This window comes from Scaptodrosophila lebanonensis, unplaced genomic scaffold, assembly GCF_003285725.1.
Source record: "Scaptodrosophila lebanonensis strain 11010-0011.00,11010-0021.00 unplaced genomic scaffold, SlebRS2 tig00000053-arrow-pilon, whole genome shotgun sequence".
NCBI lineage: Eukaryota > Metazoa > Arthropoda > Insecta > Diptera > Drosophilidae > Scaptodrosophila > Scaptodrosophila lebanonensis.
Window position 1 is genome coordinate 12,486,198 of NW_022060548.1, and position 19,238 is coordinate 12,505,435.

The 19,238-nt window shown below is 39.1% G+C and overlaps 1 protein-coding gene across 1 annotated transcript in view; it reads right to left on the reverse strand.

The window, feature by feature from the left end:
* The window catches only part of LOC115623460 (zinc finger protein 853), a 60,552-nt gene extending 55,421 nt beyond the window's left edge, over positions 1-5,131 (reverse strand). Inside the window, exon 1 of the mRNA XM_030517817.1 lies at positions 5,035-5,131. The gene's annotated coding sequence lies outside the window, so the exon portion shown is untranslated. The remainder of the gene's footprint in view (positions 1-5,034) is intronic.
* Between the last annotated feature and the right edge of the window lie 14,107 nt (positions 5,132-19,238).

Sequence of the window (19,238 nt, forward strand, 5' to 3'; positions counted from 1 at the left end):
ATTGTTCATTGATTAACTGTGACAAATTTAAAGTTTTTTTCATCAAATTTAAGCCTAGGTGGGCGCAATGCATCAACAAACTGCGGGCCCACAAATATAACTTGCAACCGAATTCAATTCATCAGCCAAAGCAAGTTACCCATCCAGCCAGAAAGTCAGCCAACTACAACTACAATGTTGGCTCTGGGCAGACAGACTCTGGGCAGACAGTCAGCTTTCAATGTAAACGGCAATTAAGTTGCGCCGCCGCATTGCGCTACGTGGAGGTCTCGTGAACTTGTGAACCAAACGTGGAAACGTGGCAAGGCAGCAATATTCATCATCAGTTTGCGGCTTGGCCAACAACAACAAAGCCAACTCTTCTATGGTTAGCCGTAGCTTCCTCTGACTCTCTCTGCTCATTTCCATTTCCATGCACCATGGAATCTAAAGCTAAAAAGTGTTGACAAAATCCAATATTATTGCTTAACTGCGCTATTTTGTTTGTCTGAAACGATGCTGAAACGTCAATACCATATTGATTTCAACATTTCTAATTTTTTACTGAATATTTTAAAAAATAATTAAATTTCAATGCGAAAACGTAGAATGTCGACCTCTAGGAGCGGCAAGAGTTGTAAAAGCACTTTTTAGTTAGGTTAGATGGCGGTAAGATTGTTTTGATGGCTTGATAGTTGTCTATAGAAGGTATTTAATGTTACTATAAATTCGGGATTTGACTCAGTTGGACTATAGTTCTTTAATTCTGTGAGCATTTGTTTAAAACAAATACGATTAAATTATATTATTTATTTTCTTAATATATAAAATATTATAAAATATAAGGTAGAATGCCCCATACACAATTAAAAGGGATTTTTTAGACAACCCTATGGGGGGGAATTGCGATCCCACTGTTCGTCAATTGCTTCAGCATTGCGCATGCGCGCAGACATCATCGCTTCAATGTTCGTTGTTGGTGTTGGTTTTGTTGTTGTTACTGCTCTTGCATTGCCCATGCAATTAATCCGAACTCAACTGGCGCACTGATTGCAATTAATCTTCATTAAAGTAGAAGCTGACCAGTGATTTCTATATATAGTATACTTTTTTGTTCGCTTGTACTTTGGTAGGCAGCGCCTTGGCATCCTTTTTGAAAGTGTTTGACAAAAGCTTTGGCAAGTTGTCTTATCCTTACAAACCAATTTGATGTTGCGCAGTTGAGTGCACAATTGCAACGACATGAATCGGCTGACTGCCTGACCGACCAAGCGACCAACCGACAAACCGGCCAGCAATCACCTTAATTAAACATTAGGCAAGCATCGCTAGCTACAGTGGCAATTGTTGGCTCAGTGGCCAACTCCCGACTGCACTCCAAGAAAATTGAGTTAGGAATCCACAACAGTTAAAGAGTTCCATTCAAAGTAGATTGTCTCTTAGTTGAAGCATTAATTTCTCAGAGCTTAAAATATCTTCCTATACAACGGTTTTGAAAACTAATGCGCTTAGTCTTCCCGAATTCGAAAATTGTTTGTGGGTAAAACATTACATATTTCTCTCAAAACTAACACTGTTTTAACTTCAATTATTATATTTAATTTTAATGTCAATTTTGACTGGAATTTAATTGACTTTTGAGAAGAATTTCAACAGTGTGAATTATTTTTATTTTTACCCCACTTGTGAGTTAATTGTTTCAAAATTTCATTTCCATTGGTTTTGCAGTCTACAAAGGATACCCAGAGAGTCAGGAATGAAGACTTTCATTTCTATAGATACTTGAAGTGTACTAGGAAGTCTGAAGTAATTTTTTGCAGTGTGTCCACGCCTGGTCATGCTGCTGGTGGTGTGGTCCATGTCAGCGATTTCCGTTGCACAAGGCGCAAAGGTTGCACCTCGCGATTGCTTTTGCCGTCGTCGCCTTAATTTTCTTGCAGTTTTCTTGACTGCAGCTTCGCTTTGTTGCCGCTGTTGCTTTTGCTGTTGCTGTTGTTGTCAACGCTGTTGACAAACGTTGAAAGGTTTTGTGTGATTTTCAGTGGAAACGTCGCCGTCGCCGTCGCCATCGCCGTCTTTCAGATCACCCAGGTTGATTTGGCGTGAACAAAAACGGGTCACGTTATTAATTGGTGAACTTTTCGAGCAAATCGAAAGCGGCAGGCAAACGAGTGAGAGATTTATGAATATTGATTGGCAGCTCTTAAACAATCAGCTCTCCCTCCACCCCCCTAGCATGGCATTGGCATAGAATGTGGCGCTGTCATTTGGTGTGGCGCTGGCCTCCGTCTGAGATTGAGTCAGCTTCCTGTCGATTAGGGTCAGTTAGTGCTGCTGCAGCAGTTGGTCTGCGCATAATTTTTGCTGGCTATGGTCAGCCGGGGTCATTTCCTGGCTAATTAGTGACCATGAGAGTTTATTTTTACTTTTTCCTGCTGCTGCTCATATGAAAGCGCAATTAAGATTGGCGCACATTTATGATATTAATTAAGTAATGCCATTCTTATGCTTTTTCTGATTTTTTCGAGCAATCAGCAGTTGTGGGGAATCAAGCGAATATAAATGCTCTGATTGCTGAATTAAATTGACGTTTATAGAACTTTTTTCGAATTTCAAGCTTGGCCTAATGTGTTGCTATGAAAATGGACACACATACATGCATTTTTAGACCCTATTCCCAAAGGGTTTAGTTAGTTTAGTGCGAGCTTGATTCCACAGCCACTACAATATTCAAGTAGAACCAAGTTATAGTTTCTTGATCTTAGCCTTGATTCAGATTTGAGTTTCTTGGCCTATTGCGATTGAGTTCAGAAATGTGCACTACCTAATAAGTTCATAGCAACTACAATTCCATGTCAGCTGCTCATTGTACTTGTAAAGCCAAAAGCGGCTTGCTGGCTGGAGTAACCTTTTGAACCCATAACCATACATCCATTAGCTTCAGTTTGCAGGTTTGGAAAACCGCACGATAAAAACATAATGTTGATGCCAACATTGACACACTTTGGGTGGTCGTCGGCGTCGTCGACTTAATTTTGGCAAACCACACAACTGACAAGCCCAAAAGTGGCAGTGGCCGCGTCAGAGGCAGAGACAGAGGCAGAGGCAGCAGCAACGACACGTTCACCACAGACCAGACCAGACCAGGCCAGACTATACTCGATGGTCTCGTACTAAAGGCACCCAGACATGACAAGACAAGAGGCGACCGACTGAACTGAACGAATAACGAATAATCGATTGAACGTGTGCGGCGTCACATGAATCACAATCAACACCTGTTGCATTCAACATGCGACTTGTGGCGCTTGCCACAAGGGAGAGGCATGGCGAGCGCGAGAACGTGGCGAGACCGTAAAATATCTAAAGGGCGCAGTCAAGTGGCGGCTCGTCGTCGACTGCATCATTTGGAAATTCAGTTTCGAGTTTTTGGCAATCATTCAAAAAATGTTGTGTGTCATGCAGTTTTTGAAATGAAGCCGCAATGCCGACCATTCATGCTACGGCGCCAGCGTCCGATTTACAGTTGTTGTTGTTGCTGTTTGTTTTTAAGTTAAAGTGCCATTTTAATATTTACAATTCAGAGGCGCCTTCGACGTCTGACCATTTTTCCCACTACTAAGCATGTCCAAAAAATAAAAACATGTAAGTAAGCGAGTTGCATTAAAGTCCGAAAAATTTAAATTTATTGAGCCATTAAGGATGGTGAAGTCGCAGCCCAAGGGGCGTGCAATGGCGACAATCCAATGCTGTCAGCTTATTCACAGATTAATTTTGCAAATTTATAGTTTTTGAGTTGCGACGAAGTTGGCGGCGCTGTCGCATAAAATTATGCAATTTTGCCATGCTTGATATATATTTTTTTGGTTGGCCAGAGACGGGCGCCACAGCCAACACCGACGATGACGAGGCCAAAATATAATTTCATTTCTACCTTGCCCGCTGATAAGCAATAAAAAAATTCGAATAAAAATATGTGGCAGATACAATTATTAATAGGCCTGGCGCACTTGCTTATGACAACTATTCACACACTTGGTTGATTATGAATATTAATTAAAAAACTGCGAGGCAAGACGAAGAGCCACTGGACATGAGCCAAGAAGGTAATAAAGTGCAGACATGGCCAGGAAATAGGGAAGAGAAGTGTCTCGTTTGATCCCTAATTTCTCACGGAAATGAAATGAAATTATTCTAGTGGTTTTAATAAATTGGACACAGCAATTGCACCGACATATTCAACAATTCTAGTTGATTGACTAGATATATAGTATATATATTTTTTTGAAAAAATGGAGCTGTGGTAATCACGATAATTATTTAATTGACTGAGAAGAGGCAATTGTGTAGTGCCAAGACTTATAATATTTGCTACATACATACATTCTTTGCTTTCAAGCGGATAAGTTCCGATATCATTTAGATCTGTATTGAATTGACATTTGCAATTTGTAAGCCGATTTGGCATTTATATCTCCAAGATAAAAGATAGAAGCTTATAGCTTCTAAGATGGATATTGTATCTGCTAATAATATTGTAAGCAAGTTGCGAATTATGTTAAGGGAGTGTAAAATATATTGTAGTTGTTCTGTTCTGATTAATTCTATTAATTGTATTCAGACTAATACAGTTCAAACTTTGATCCGTTTTTCTGAACACTCACACATATATTGTCAATAGAATATGTTGATTTATTAAAAATAATAAGGCTGATTAGAATAAAAAGTAGTTGCAGAACTACCCGCTTGATCCCATTTGTTAAAAGCCCCGAAATTCTCGAATTCATTCAAATGTACTATTTGAGATGACCAAATTGGTTTGAACGAATCGAAAACCGAAATAGGTCCATTTATTTGAATCAACTTCGTCGCTTCTGAAGTATTTAGAATCTGTACTCTTTCTATGTTAATTTTGGGGCTTATTTAAAAGTCGGTTCCAAATTCATTTGATTAAATACTTAATATTTACTATATAAGTAGAGTTACTGAAATATTAGTCATGTTTGGACAGCCGTCGATATTTTGTCGGAGCTGCGATTCGTAAGGAGGACTCACCTGTTCCATTGCTGCCAAACCAAAGGGCCACTAGGTCCTCGCTTGGCGATGTATGATGATAATGATTGCCGTACAGATAGGGGTTCGGATAGTCGAGTAGGACGCGACGCGAAGCAGGCGACGTTTCGGCTGCAAAGAGAAAGGTGACTTGGCGGTATATCCGGTTTTGGTAAAAAGTGTTCTTCTTCTAAGCCTCTAACTTACATTGCGCTAGTTGAGTGGCATACTCTGAAGCCTTTTGCAAATTGATGCGTGGACGCGGCTTGGCAAGCGTTTGTGGCGCCTCAGAGACGGAGATTAAAGGAGGTGGGGCAGAGGTTGGCGGATGAGAGAGGCTTGAGGCGTTATTTGTTTGATTCGCTGCCGCAGCCGCTGCTGCTGAAGAGTCCAATAGGAGTTGTTGCACCTGCAGAATATCAACGTATTCGTCTAATTCCACAGCATTTGTGGCATCGTTTGAGTGCGATGCTGTGTCTGTGGTTGTTGCCTCTTTTGTTGCTGCACTTGTGGGTGGGGCGTTGTACGGCGATAAATGCGCGTGGGTATGGGGATGATGTAAATACGCAGCCGCCGGAGCAGAGCTAACAACGTTGCCGTTGCCGTTCACGCTGCTACTGCTGCTGGCGCTGGCGCTATAAAAACCGTAAGTTGGAACGCCAGTGGCCGATGTTGTCAACGCAATGGGCGGCGCCGACGGAGGGGGAGTTGAAAATTGTTGCAAAGGGTTGCGATTGAGACTCAGTAGTGGTGTCGTTGGTGTATTAAGCGAGTCGGTCTGTTGCGCCTGCGTCGCTGTTGTTGCGTTCGCATTCGCATTTGCAGTTCCGGTTGCTAAGCTAAGACTCGGAGCCGATTGCTCCGATGCTCCTGTGACTGGTGGCGACGGCGTTTGTGCAACTCCTGTAACATTTGTCGTATGTTGGCTGCCTATTAGTTCATTCTGACGCCGCATTGTCAGCAACATTTTCGCGAATGCACAATCCCTCTTCTTTCACAATACACAAAGGAATATTAATCGAAATAAAAAGCAAAAAATAAAAAGAAAAACCGAAACACTTTAAATTCCACTCCATTTGATTTATTGCACTGCGTTTTTTATTCAATTTCTTTACTTGATTTACTTTTTGATGGATGAGTATTTAAGACGGATTATTGTGATTTTATATTTATAATTTTGAGTTGCACGTTTTTTTTTATTTGATAATTTTCTTTCGGCGTATTATCACGCAACTAATCAGTCTTTAGGTAACTTTTCACCAAACTTTGATTAACGTTCATCTGTAAAAAATGAGGAAAAACAAAACGATATAATAACATTAGATTAAATGATTTAGATAATTGTTTGCTAGAATTGTGGAGATTTACAATTTTACAAGAAAGTTTAGCTAAGTTTGAGTTTTTATAATTGATTATAGATTTGTGGTTGGAAATGTTCCGTGAATTTATGGGATTTCAAAGGCTTTTTGAACACAATTATATCTTGACCTTTAATCTGCTCGACAACAGCCTTCATCGAAGATGTCTAACTCGTTCCATTTCTCAAACATGGTTTGACAAAAGTATATTTTAGTTGAAGGCTAATATAAAATTTAAAAATAATCCCATAACAAACTGATTCATAAGATACAACTAAAAGCATTTAAATAGCCCACCTATTTGGCCATATTTTAAAAGCTCTCAAATTGAAAAAAAATCTTCTTCATTAAATAGGGTAATCTTGTATATTTGTATTCTTGCCTTATGCTGGTTTCAGAACAGTGTGCTTCATTTGGAGTATAACGTACAATTAAATTATTGGACTTGTAAAAAATGTTGAAAAATATATTATTAATTCCTGTTTATTGTTCCCTGTAATTTTTCAATATCAACAAATGGACACATGTAATGCTGTACAGCGAAACTATCGATGGTGGATGCATTAACACTATCGATAGTATCGCACATGTTTATCAGCTGGGAAATGGATTAACATTTGTAACTAAATTAAGAGTTAAAATACAGCTAAGGCAATGTTTAAGTTTTTCAAACTTTTGTGCTTTTCTTTCTCATGGTCATACCTTTTACAATATTTCATAATTTGTTCCTTTATAAATAATTTTGCACATACACTTGTAATAGAAAATACACAGATCAAAAATACTTTTACAGTAAACACTAACTAAAGTGAAATCACAAAATACAATCTAAAAGATTAGGCGTAGAAACTTTCTTATTTATATATTCTTGTTTTTCTAATAAAATTTTAAAATTTTACCATCAAATGAATTTCTTTCATTTATTTTACTTTTTATAAAATTGACACAAAAAATGTGCTCATTAAATGGTAAAAAATTTTGTACACATTCCAAAAATGTCTAAAAAATTAGTCGCGCAAAATAATTTTATGTTCTTTTTTTTTTTGAAACACCGACGGCACCAATTGAATGTTGTTTTTAAAATATATTTTTGTTTGTTGGCACAACGATGGTTGATTGTTATTGAATTTTGTAGTCGATTTAAGATATGGTGATAAGTTTAGCACTTTAGTTGAATTATGTGGGGCTTAGAGCTGTTGTTTTTGTTTGGTTTATTTTCGTATGCTTGTTAGCGGGTAAAGATTTGCGCACACCTGTCGCACAATTGTCGAAAAAGAGCGCGCGGTTTAATATAAAAATAAATGCGACCGGGCCGTGTGAATATTTGACGAAAATCGAAAGCTGCCGTGACGAGCAGTTGAGCCGTCAATGCGCTACTAGCACGAGCGGTGAAAATTGAAAATGGAAAACTTGGTGAAAAATCGTCAAAACAAGCAGGCAAATCGGCTGCGAGTGCGTCGTGCGATGCGTTGGTGTTGCCGTCCTTGTGTGTGTGCGTCTCTCCCTCAGTGTGTGTGTGTGTGTGTGTGTGTGTGTGTTTGAAGAAATGAAATGGTCGAAAATTGTTTGCCTCGTCATCAGCCGCAACAACAATTACGGTAACAGGAGCAGCAGCGCAGACGCCGCTTCGGTAAAAGTATAGGAAAAAGTGCGCGCTTATTATTGTTCCTGTTATTGTTGTTATTGCTATTGCTATTGCTATTACTGCGACCGTTGCCTGACGATTGTGCGCCTGTGTCTGTGTGGGTGGCTGTGAGAGTGAAAACCGGCAAATAAATTGGATGCCTGCTAAAAGAGCAGAGCGCCAAAGTTTGAGGCATGTGGGTGTTTATCTCAATGGCATTTCAATGTGTTCGTATTTGTGTGTGGGTGCCATACACACACAAAGGGGGAGAGCGAACGACAGAGAGGGCAAGAGTAAAAGTATGTGAGCATCTGAGAAATATCAAGAGCATGAGAGTGAGGCAAACAGCATCAGTCAGCATCAGCCACGGCAACAATTTGTCAACCTTTGTGTTTGCTGCCTGCCTAATTACTATCGCCAGAGTGTAACTAACAGAGAAAGAGAGGGAGGGAGCGAACGAATAGTTTTGCAATAATACTGCAATAATCGCACCATTCTGTCTGCTCTGTTGTACGTCAAAGCTTATCAGTTGCTTGCTTTCACTTTCCACTCTCAGCTGGCAAGTTTGTATTATTCGTAGAGTGGAAGAGAGGGCACGAGTAGGGGCGGGGAGAGTATAAATCACCTGGATACAACAACAACCAACTAACAAGTATGTGATGATTTGTGAATAGTCGATTATTTCGTCACGCAATGACGTCGATCTCTAAATAGACGGTGCACACATGGCGTATGCGTTATGTCTAAATGCAATATAAAAATATTCCACATGCGCCAGGTGTTCCTTTCGATGCTTATGCTCATTAAACAAGCAAAGCCAGGTTGGCTTGTTTTGTGAACAATTCTAAAAACAGGTGAACCTTTTAAAAAATATATATATACGAGTATAATACAAAAAAACTGCTGAAAAGGTAGCATTTAAAAGCTTTTAATAACAAAAGATAATGGCACACAGACAAAAGCCACAAGAAAGCTACACCCACACCTAAGCCCACTTCTACCCAACCACCCACACGTACACACACACACACACACACACCTACACACAATCTCAGAGCAATTAGAGAGTTAGCACACAAAAAGGACCTCAATATTCTTTGGCTTGCAACGACTGCCGAGCCGGAGACACAAAAATGATAAAACCATTTGACATTTAAAGGTCAAAGTTTAGCATCAATTACAAATGCTAAAATATTTATGCGCAAAGGTATGAAAGCAATGAAAAACAAAACAAACAAAGTTATGAAAACAAAAACAAATCATATGAAAGCTATGAGTGTCAATACTAGAAATATTTCTAACAAGCACCACATTTTAAGGCTCCTTAACTTGTTGTTGATTTGTAATGCTAGGTTGGCATCTTGGGCGTTTGGGTCGCATCTGTTTAGCTGTGTTGTTGATTTTTGTTTGGTTCCCATTAAATTTCGTTGGAAATGCGTGAGCGGAAGCGCCCAGCATAGATGCGATTAAACGCCTACTTAGTTCAAAGAAATATTGACTAGGACGCGACACTGAAAGAAATCGTTCATTTCATGAACTTTTATGAATGACAGATCCTTTGTGCTTTTTCCATCAGAACTCTCTGTTTCGTTTGCGTTTCTCCTTGCATTATCTTAAGGAAAACTATTTAAATAATGAACTCTTCAGTGCTAGAGCAGCTAAATTAAAATTCGATTGAAACTAATTTAATAATAATATTAGTTCTGCAACTCGAGTTTTAACATTCATACCTAAATTACTAAAACTCGAAAAAATAAGGAAAGAATATTTACATAAACATTTCTTGATGGGCATTGCCTAATTTTCGTTAAAACTCTCTCTGCAACATGGACAACAAACAACAGCAACTCGAACTTTCCAGTTCATAGCGCAGACAAATACACATACTACATACATACAAACGTTTATATGTATATAAGTTTTTACTTGGTACTTTGCCCTTTTTAGAAATGGGACTCTGATGCTGCTGTCTCTGCCACGTGTAGGTTGTAGGGTGGGGTCCTGTTGCTTCCATAGCAGCAACAGTTGATGTCTTGGTCGAATGAATGAATATATGTATTTGAGTACATGAGCGAACGAAGTGAGAGAAACTTTCTGTTCTATCAATGAATAAAGCTCGCGTGACGTCACAATCTGTATCGCTCCGGGAGTTGTGCTCATCGTTATTTCATTCACATGAAACCTAAATGGAAGGACCAGCAGCCTCAGCAGAAGTTTCGACAGGTTTATTTCCTGCTCTAGCAGGCTCCCTTTCCGTTTCAACTTTGGCATTTGCTCGGTTGCTTGTTGGTTGCCTGGTCAGAGAACTCAAATGTCAATTGCGGTTATTTGTTCCCTAGTTAATATCATTTGATGCTAACTCTGTGGCTACTGTGGCCTCCTGCTGCCATTTGATGTGCTGTAAAAGAACACCGAAAAGAGCACAATTTCATTAGCAGCGACTTTGTTGCTGCGAGGGAAGCTTGATACCTTTTCTTTTATTCAAAAATTCCTCTACTTTATTTAAAGAAAAATAAGTCAAATCTTGCGGGTCAATGTAAAATTTCAGCCTCAATCTTAGCATTTAAAAAAAAAGATTATATACTTTGAATTCTTAATATTAAAACCAATTGAATCACTTAGTCCTTTTTTTTAGGTTGCAGAAGTCTTTGGTACACTGAACCTTTTTCCCATTCATTTATGACTGTTATATAATTCTGCTGTAACTTCATCAAGCATTATCTTATAAATAATATTTCTCAGCCCTACTTTATCGAACGCAATCTTGTTTCCTAAAAAAATCGTAGTCAATTTTACTTCAATTAAATTTCTTTTTGACTACTTATTTACAAATCCACCCATGTTGGCTGACCTTTGCAAAGCATTCTACATAAATGACTTTTGATATTTGACAGCGTGGTGTCACAGGTGCCTTTAATGAAGGTGTCACATCTTCCTTTTAATTGTGGGCTAATTGATTTGTTATGAGCACCGATGGATCCGATGCTTAAGCTGCTAGATGGTATTAATTTAAATGTCAACAGGGCCTTAAGTGAAATTGGTGAGTCTGCGAAACGACTGAGCTGCACTTACCTTGGCTATTAACGAGCGTTTAATGCCAAACTATAAAAAGCAATCAGAGATGTTGGATATGATGCTATTATGTTGTTGTTGTTGTCGATGCGCCAACTCTTTTATAAACACACGCACGTAAAAGTCTAGCTAAGGCGGAAAGGCAAGGCACATCAAGATTTAACGCGTAAATAAGAAGTTTTCAACACAAACACTGGATTGCACATACGATTTTCCGCCACTTATCGAGAGAAAAAGAGAGAGAGAGTGAGAGCGAGATGGAGTATGAAAGAGCGAGATAGCGAACCGAGCAATTGCACAAAGTTGCTGTGGAAGTGGAACTGCGTTTGTAATTAATTATCAGGCGGGCCAAAGGCGACTGGCGATAATGCGACGGTCTTCTGGCTGCATCTGATGGCGCACGCGCACAAAGCTGGCTAGATAGGTAGAGTTGCCAAGTTCCCCTATGTCTCATGAACTGGTTACAGAACTTTTCTTTGATTCAAAACAATTTTTATTTGGTATTTATCCTAAGGGGTATTGGTTTATCTTTGTTTTGTTTAATTTCCTTTCACTTGATTCTGTGATATTAAAAATGTAACGTGGAACACTCTAAATGCCTCAATAGTTCACTTGAGTTTAATGAATCCACTGGCGTATATTTTAGCTTTTTATGTTCTTTAGAAGATGTTTAATTCGCTCGCTTGGTTGTTTTTAATCGGGTGAGGAAACGAAAAATTTGAACCATACTTTAGTTGATAGCTCACATACATTTAGTGTCGAATTAGTTCACTTTGACACTGGCAATTCGCATTAATTACAGCTTGGATTAGTTTTTATTCTTATAATGGACAACTGTGATTAATCTGATTCATTTAATATAAATCTTCATGTAGTATTTATGGATTAATTTAATATTTTAGATTTCATTTGCCATTCAGCTTTATTTCCGGCACACATGGCTTAATATACTTTTTTTTTTTGCAGAATGATATTTTCGGTATTACTGTTGCAGATTGTCTTTTTTATTATTAATATTTCTTAATTGTGTCCAAATACACTTTGTGTTTAATTACTTCATTAACAATCAATTGAGTTCAGCTACGAACTAGTTCCGAATAGTGAACAACTTTACACATTTCTGCTTGTTGACTGCCGTTTCTGGCTACTTCTGCAGTGGCTGATGGTCAGGAGGCGATAAGCCTGGTTACGTGGCTAGTCAAAGGACGTTATAGCTGCTGTTAAGCACTGTGGCTACCGCAATTACGCGGCCAGAGCGGGATAGCACTATATGTATCTAGCAGATTGCTGGCTTAAGATTGCACATCCACTGACTCTCTGGCACTGCCGGCTGATTACAATCACAGACAAAACAGAGTTGGCCAAAGCCGGCGGCAGATTACACAATTTTGATTTGAAACACGCAATTTGATGAGCTGCAACCGATATGTACAATAGAGTTAAGCACACACACACACAGATGTACACACGAACACACTCACTTGCACTTGCAGTTAGTTTTCAGATGAGATTTTTAACGATCACCTGAGCAAAGCGCGTAAATTGCTTGCCTTGCGATTGGAATTGCATTAATTCTTTAGATTTTAGTTAGTATTATTCTTTAAATTGGCGGCGTGTTGTGTTGCGTTTCCTTCCGTTTTTCAAGAGACCGTGATTCGTTTCGAGACGCGTGCGCGCAAATTGTGTGAGACATAGAAACTGTGCGATCGTTGCTGGCTGTTGCTTTAACATTTGGATGTCTGTTTCTGTTTCAGATTTAGTTTTCAGATTTGTTCAGGCGACGTGGCAAGCGGTGAGCGGCAAGCGGCAAAAACGGGGCAATAATCGTGGGCTGATCATCGCCTTACTTAGAGATCTGTCGCCGTTTGCCAAGCGCACACACAATTGTGTGGGCAACTGTACGTGTTGCCCACTATCTCCGTCCCGCTCACACACACTCATACTTTCGTAGCCTATGTGTCTACCCCCGCAATGTTTCTCAAGTGCTTTTCTTTGCTGAGCTGAGCTTCTAGTTGTGCACACACACACACACAGCTGCAACAGTTGCAACACCTTTGGTAATTTTATTTTTTCCAGGGGCGTATGTTATGCCTCCAGCCCCCTCACATTTCGCTCGTGCCTCTTGTTTTGTTGTTGTTTCTGTAACTAGCATGTGTGGGCTGAGCTGAGTTTTCTTCTAAAGCCCTGTTCAGACGGCAATGCTTGAACAGCTGAGCTGAAAAGTTCTTTCTGAATGCCACAAAAATGCCACAAATTTATTTATCAAGTTTATCCAGAACCATATAGAGGAACATAACTTTTTATAGATTTATGCTATAAATACTACAGGTTTGAAGTCCTCTGATATTGCATGCTCTATGTGCAATATAAGTGAAAAAAAACTAACTGTAACTGTTCCCTGACGCCAAAACTGACATTGATATGGTTTTGTTTATAGGATAAATATTTTGATTCTTTTCAATGTCCCAAAAGGGAAGCACACATTTAGAAGTGTTTCTTAATTCTTCTGCGATTAGCGTTGAAAACTTTACAAAGACTGGAGCTTAAGAATTTCTCAAAACATCTGAACGCCTCTTAAGCTCTTTGCCAAGTTTTGTAAAGTTTTGTTCTAACGGCCTATACTTGACGTGCTTATTAGATTGTGCGTGTGCGTTTGTGTGTGTGTGTATGTGTGTGGGCTGGCATCTCAGTTCCCGCTAAAAATAGCTGCTGACTTGATTAATGGACGCGATCTAAGCCGCGTTGTACCCGTACTTATAGTTGAATAAGGGCGTGGCTGTGACTATTACTAATGCCAAACCCTTAAGACCCGATTACTCTAATGATGTGCGTCATTCAGTTGCAGTTGCAGGCGCCCGCCCGCTCGTTCACCCACACGCTGTACACTTGTTGCAGTTCCAGGAATTAACTTTGCTGACTCCTGAAAGCTGGACGCCGAAAGCGCGTAGCTAAAAATAACACCCAACGAAAGCTGGCGAAGCGAGCTTTGCGAAAGCTTTAAGTCCATAGAGCCTGCAGCTGGTGGCGACTGCGACGCCAACGCCTCTCACACCTCCGCACACAGTTGCCACACGCGTGGGTGGCTTCATTGATAAATTTCCACAAGTTGCTGCCGCTGCCGCTGCTGCTGCTGAGCGCCCAAAAGCTTGCGCAGCCGCAGCAGCAGTCACAGTGGCAGTTAAAGTTACAGTCGTCGACAAGATTAACTGCAAATTGAATTGCAAAATGTTGCAGCTGCAGAATCGTCGCAAATACGAGTACTCGTACATCTCTCGGACTGCTTTATATTGCCTGTTTGTATATACCTGCATAAGTATATAGTATGCATGACAATGGTGCGGCCATAATGCGGGTGTGGGTGGATCGAACCGCTTTTCATGCCCGGCATTAGAGGCTTTTGTGAATGAATTTTTGTTGGTGTGACAGAGACAGCTCGCTGGCTCAGCTCAGCTGCCAACGCCCGCAAAAGCAAGCACACGCTCACACACACACACACACACACACACACACACATTTACACACAATTGAATTTTAATCATATGCCGCCCCTTCGCTTCGCAACATTGTGGTTCATTCACAAAATTGTTTAAATAAGGAAACTTGTAAATTAGTTCAAGCGATACACTCAGAGAAAAAATCGCTGCCTACTGCATATTAATTATACTTAGCTCGCCCACCTGACTTGGCGTCGACTTAGCTTTAATTGCTCGTTCATAGAGCAGCCAAATCATCATCAACATTCGTTGCAGCTGCGCCTTATTAAACCTTTTGTGATCAAACACCATTTATTTGCTTTCGAACATTCCATTGTTTGCAGTTGGAATTTTATGGACTGGATGGGGTGTTGCCAAAATTTCAAGCACACGATGGAATCAGTTAATGTCAAATGAAGCGACTCGTTGGATGTGCCTGACGAAATAAGTAACTACTTTGAAGCTAACTTGTATGCAAGTTTCCCCTATTAAATGATTATAATAATTAAAACGACTTATTCCCTTTTGAAATCTATTTATATTTCTATGCGCCATCAAAGACTTCTCTGGAAAGAGTTGTCTTTGAGGTTCTTATACGGCATTGTCTTCTGTTTGCGATTCCAACATAATACCTATTTTTTGTAATAACGAGGGAAAGTGTTTTAGCGCCACTAATACGTCCCTAAAGCCGCTTCTCAGACAATTCTATCCCTATTTTTAGCATTTTGTTGCAGCATGAGTTTTATCTGCCTTTATCCTCAAAGCTAAGGCTAGCAAGTATTAAAGCTGTCTAATTGACTCCTGTATGTATGTATGTATGTATGTATGTGTATGCATGTATGTATAAGCGTCGACAAGCTGACACAGGCTTCCGTTTAAACACCGTTCTGCGTATTAATGAAGAGCTGGCCAACAACAAATGCACAAAGCGAAACGAAAGCTAAAAGCCAAAAATACCTTAAACAAGCCATGCAAAAGATTGTACTCGCATTGAAAACGCTGCTCATTAAAAGCTGCTGCTGCTTCTGTTGTTGTTGTTGTTGTTATTGTTGCTGTTGCTGTTGCTGTTACTGCCGCCTGCCATTTGGCTGTCAGTCACTCATTTACTCACTTATTCATTCATTTGCAGACAATTTACAAAACGCGTTTCATTCATTAGCATTGCTGTAAGTTGATGTTGTTGCTGGCAGCATCCTCACAGCTTTTCGTTTCCCTAGACAACAAGGCAAGAAAAAAAAGGGAACTGTTTTGGCTGTCGTACGGATTGGTCTGCCTTGGCTATATATAGTTGGCAGACTCTAAAGACGACGGCGACGACGAGGACGAGGACGACGACGACGACAAGACTGCTGACGACCCATCCGCATGTTAACAAAGTGTTTATTTTTAATTGAATTGCATTTAAAATTAGTAGTGAAGGCTTGCGCTAAGTCGCATATAATTGCGCGCTCCTATTCATAGCTGTGAAGATATACACGTACACTCGCATAATGTGTGGGTGTGTGCATGTCTCTCTCTGTGTGTGTGTGTGTTTAGCTTTAGAAATGCTTCAGGTTGCTGTCTCCCCCGAACCTATAATATTTCAGCAGCATGCTGGTGGTCTGATCATTTAATGGCCACAAAATATACGCTTTTCCATCGTAAATTTTGACATTTCAATTGGCCAGCAGTGTTAGATAAAATCGCTGCGGCTTTTGTTTTCATCATCGTCTCAATATCGTCAGCATCTGAGGAGAGCAAGAAATATGTATCTTTCGGATACACACTGACACTTTTATTTGGGTTGGCGCAAGTCGCAGTCTGTGCTGACTAACTCTGACTAACTCTAACTGTGACTGCGACTGTGGTCCAGCCGGCCATCTGATTTATGATAACGCGCTCCATAAAAATCTATGCACATTTTATACACACTAGAGAGTAGTCTGCTCGTCTACTCGCATGGTTCCATTGACTTTATGCAAATTCGGTTTGCCTGTATCTGTATATTTATTAGACATTTTCTTTATTGTTTGGCGTCAATTTATATTGTTTTATTGGTTTCTGATAGAAACCACACAGGAAGGTTCATCTGAATTGATATTCTATATACTCGTACTATACACAGGCACTGGGCTTGGCTGTATCTGTCTTGTCTGTGCATCTGAATCCACTTTTGTGGCTTTATTGTCCCCGAATTGTTTTACCTGCGCTTAGAACTTATAATTTTTCAATTAATATACGTCAAGGCATTGCGAGCCGCAGCTTTTTGTTTTTAGTTGGCATGCGTAAAATGCTTGCATGGCCAAGACTCATTTGCTTAACATAAATCAGTTTTATTGCCATTTCCTCAAAAGTTGCATGGCATATGAGATATGCGAACTATACGCACTGTACAAACTTCTATCAGCAGTTCTTACTGTTGCTGTTGTTGTTGCTGCTTTTCATGCATTTGCAATTTCAATTAATGCACCGCCTTCAACGACGTTTGGGGCGTTTGTGGGGCCTGTTGTCTGGAACTGAACACTACATGGAACTATGTCAAATAAATCATCAGATTCCAAAAGGCGCACTCGGCGCACATCGCACTGCATTGCAATGCCCGCATTCAAGCCTATATCTGTAACTGTCTCGAACTGACGTTATGAGTGACTTGGCTGGGGTCTGTCTCAATTGCTTCACTATCTTCAGGGCTGTTGGTATTTTTGTACAGTGAAGCACCTCTGCGAATCCTCTTCATGCCCATTGTACTAACTCCATAAGTAAATTTAGTAGTGCTGATCATAAAATTTATATCAAATGTAGCTTTTCCAAATTATATGTGACCTATAAATAAAGTTGCTATTACTGCTATTCTTTAAGTTGGCATAAAGAAATACAATCACACTCTTCAGAGCTGCTGGTGTTCTTGTACAGTGGCACACCTTTGTAAAGAGTTGAAAACAAACGAAGTTCTTCTTCGAATTTGTCTAAAACAAACATCAAAGAAAGAGCACCACTAAATTTTATTAGGCGTGCCTTAAAGAAGTTTTAATAATTATTTTGTTTTCCTGAAGCATGTTGTTATCTTCACTTATAAAGTAAACAGTTGAAAGAGTTTGTCTGATCTGAGTATTTTGTTTTAAGTTTTGATTTTAAATCCCGAAAAGTTCATCACATTCTCTAACATAATGCATTTTTGTTTTAATTCCTAACATTTCAAATAATCTATACTATATTTCAGTTTTTTTCAATAATTCGTAAGAATGTTATATTTTTATGAATTCATTCATTGTATTTTACTCGCACCTTAAAACATAAACAAATAGAAAGTTCCATATGGGTTAATTGCCCTACAATTGAACCCTTGCTTTTGTTAAACATGCCACATTTTTTAATCAAAAAAAATTATTGTCTACAAATTTTAAATTAGATTTAAAATGTATATTTTTTGAACATATTTTTTCTGTCTTTTTTATCATCATGAATATATTGTGGGCTATTCATGTTCAAACTTAAATATAAATTCAAAAGTGAATATTTAAAAAAAGTATAGTGTCTTTACGACTGGTTTTTATCAGTATTTATCCTCATTTATGCAAATAAAATTATAGAATACTTCGTTTCTATTGATTGATTATTTATTGCTATAAGAGAAAACAAATTGAGCATTCATTAAATTAAAATACTTAATTGCAAATTATTTGACAACAACACTATTTATTATCTTTTTATGCAGAGAGAACATTAAGAGTTTTCTTCAGGCACATATTCAACTCTATAGATCGCATCTCTTTAGGCAATGGTGCCTGTGCAGCTCGTCTTATTGTCACTCTTTTGCATGTCATGAAGTTGTGCATTTCCTGTCTTTTTGCCTGCCATAAACGAAATTTAAATAAATAAATTGAGTTACCACCTTTTAATGCCAGCTTGCGTGCTTGTCAACAAGTTGCATATTTTGGTGTCATATAAAAATGCATTTACATACACTCATATACTATACTCGCGTATGTGCAATTTTAGGGCTCCTCAATTTTCTTCAAATTTTGTTCTTGTCATTATCTCAATTGCTTATGTAAAGTAATGCACAGACAACGCGTATGCCAAAGACCAAAGACTTATTTATTCTAACTCGCAAAGGCAGTCATTTTAGTTGTTGTTGCTGTTGCTGTTGTGATGCAGCGATTTCTCTATTAACCATAAGCAGGGTAAATAGGCAATTGACTTGAAATTGGCAATTATATTTTGACTGTGAGTGAGGCAGCCCAAAGGGAGGCGAAGCCAGCAAGGCACAAGACGCACATGTGAACTGGCTGTGGATTGCACAAGAACGTCGTTGTAGACAGCGCTGGTACTCTTCAGAGATGCACAAAATAAAAAAATAAACGAAGAAACATTATGAATGAATAATGTATGAATGAAAATTGCATACACGTGCCTTAAAGCTATAAAATGTTGCACTTTTTAAGCTTCGTATGCCTTCGACTTTATGGTTGTTGGCTACAAACCGAGTGGCTTAGCCTGGGCTTGGGCCACATTGTAGTAGTTTGTTACCAAGCCTGGTGTCGAAACACTTGACCAGCATTTCCATGACAAAACACAAACAAGCAGAAAGCGAGAAGCTGCTCTCGCTTTGCTATTTAGAGCCCACAAGTTCGTCACCTAAGTCTTTTGTTTTGCATCACTTTATGACCAACGCCTTTTCTCTTGATGTCATTAGAAAAT